The sequence below is a fragment of the Pseudophryne corroboree genome, chromosome 5, assembly GCF_028390025.1.
Source record: "Pseudophryne corroboree isolate aPseCor3 chromosome 5, aPseCor3.hap2, whole genome shotgun sequence".
NCBI lineage: Eukaryota > Metazoa > Chordata > Amphibia > Anura > Myobatrachidae > Pseudophryne > Pseudophryne corroboree.
Genome location: NC_086448.1, coordinates 453,061,866 through 453,064,458, shown reverse-complemented (window position 1 = coordinate 453,064,458; position 2,593 = coordinate 453,061,866). Strand labels below are relative to the sequence as shown.

General features: G+C 41.6%; 1 pseudogene; it reads left to right on the top strand.

Moving 5' to 3' along the window:
- The first annotated feature begins 1,224 nt into the window (after positions 1–1,224).
- Positions 1,225–1,343, top strand: LOC134931634 (5S ribosomal RNA; annotated as a pseudogene).
- Positions 1,344–2,593: the final 1,250 nt, after the last annotated feature.

Here is a 2,593-nt window from a genome sequence, read left to right as displayed (position 1 = left end):
AGCACCCTTGCTACAGTGCAGAAATTGCTCTAAGCTATATTGCTGGTGCTTCCAGCCTAGTTATATTGCATATTTGTACCATTTCAGTCTAGGTACTCTGAGGTTTAACCCTGTGATAAGGACAGGTATTGGTGGTCCCGCATTTCCTGCGGGCACCCTATCTGCCTACCAACTGAAGTAGTGGTATTTTACATTCACCTGAAGAATCAATTATATAATAAAAACAATAATAATTATACAATGCAGTTTAGGTAATCTAAGTCCTAACTTTGTGACAGGGGCAGGTATTGGTGGCCTTGCATCTCTTGCAGGCACCCTGTTTATCTACTATTTGTAGAAGTGACATCCAACAGTTACCTGCTCCAATCTCCAAAGCCCCTTCTGCTCACAGAGAGAATCTCTCTATTTACAGTAATGGTGTTTTCAATTAATTAGCATGGCTTATCTATGTCCTCTCATTGCCCTAGTATAATGTGCCACACTTATTTCGCACACCCAAGTGTAAATAGGACAGGTGCGGTGTGATCCCGCATGTACTCTGCCCTAGTTAATCTCAGACTGTGTATTGCATGCTCCCGTGAAGTTTCCTCACCATTGAGAGAAGTTTACAGGGGTATTTCTTTCTTTTTGCCTCAGGTTTAGGCCTGTACCAAGGACTAAGAATTGTCCTGATATGGGACATTCTGCTCATATCACCTGTGAAATCTAAGGTTCTGGTACACGACATAAATTCGTCTATCAAACTGTTTATTGCTAAGAAAATCCATAGTGCACTAGCAACGATATATATACATTATATTGTGACACCATTCATAAGACATATTCTCCCCATCTCTATCTCTGGTGGATATTTGTTTTAAACACCTGTCATTGTGTTGTATCTTTGAACCAGGATTTGGCAGTAATCAAACATCTGAGGTAACACCTAGGGGACCTACAGTTAATGTGTAACCTTCTTTTTGCCTCTTCTTCCTCCTATCCATAAATTACTTATACATCTCTTCCTACTGCTCTTTCTTCTGTGAACTCTCATCCACGATTCAGAGGAGCGTGTCCCCTCAGGAGACACGCTTCCTCGGTCTAACGTGGACAGCAGATTCACACCTGTTTACTTTCTTGTCACCTTTCTCCTTTCTCAGTACGCATTTCCAGCATTCTCTTTTCCGAGGAGGAATCAATCCTCCTATTTCGGTGCACTCTCATTGGTACTATAGGTTTGAACCTTCCTACGACCATACCCCTACGTTCACGCCCAATCTCGTCCGATCTTGGAAGCTAAACGCAGGTGGGCTGGGTCAGTACCTAGATGGGCGACCACTAGGGAATACCCAGTGAAGTAGGGAAACTCCCCTTCCTGTAGAAAAAATACCAACAGCAGTATCACCACTTATACTTTATCTTCCTACTCCTATTACATTCTTTTTACTCATTACGGAGGTCATTGTTTAGAAGTGTTACCATGTGTATGGGCTCTCCCACTTCACGATTGTAACCCAATTAGGGCTGCATTAATACAAACACAGTTTGTACAGATCTTGGGCAGAGGGAAGTAGCCTAATATGTAGCTAACTTCCGACATGCATTTATCTAGGAATAATTAAGATCTGAACATTTAATTGGGAGACCGTTGTCTCCAGCTGACCTATCCACACTTACTCCATCTCCAACCTGTCGTGTTTAGCCCCCATGTATTTTAAAGAGTAGAAATAAAGATTGTATTGTTATTACTCCTTAAATATTTGACTTATCAATTAACAGATAGTTAACATAAGAGTGCGCCCAAACAAGAGTCATACTTTTTCTTCTATACTTGTAATGTATGCAGGCCAGGGACTCGCTTAGAGGGGGTTAAACGGTGATCACACCGGAGCCCAAAGTGGAAAAAGAGCTCAATAGGAAGTGGACTGAGAAGGGGGAAATTCAACAGAGTGGCAACAACCCTGGCATAATAACTGCTAGATTAAGAGTAATATGTAGCTGATATTTCAGAGAACCATATGGAGATAAATTTAAGTGGAATAGTACCAGGAAAAAATGTAAATGATAGAGAACTGAACAAACAGTATTATTTAAAGATATTAAAGCTCAATTTCTCGTTAAGACCATTCGGGCTGGTAGTCCCCAGTTCATAAATCCATCGGGCCTCCAGCTGCAAAAGTCTACCATCCCTATATCCTCCTCTGGCATGTTTAGGAACATGGTCAATGATTAAATGATGTACAGTAAGTCCTTCATGGTATGACCTGCTGTTGCGAAATGTCTCGCTACTGGTTGTTCGGATTCTATGCCCTGCAGTGCTTGTTTGATAGCTGAGCGATGGAGGGCCATCCTTTCTCTGAAGGTCCTGATGGACTTCCCCACATAGTGGAGATTGCAGGGGCATTTGATGATATAGATGATATGAGTGGTGGTGCAAGTCAGTACGTGCTTTATATTAAAGATCCTTTCACTATGAGGATGCTTAAAGTTCGAACTGGTGATCATGTATTCACATGTTGTACATTTGATACATTTGTAACAACCAGGTTTCTTTTCTAAAAAAACACCATGAGGTCGACCTTGTCTATCCAGTTCGTCTTGGAAGCCCGTGATG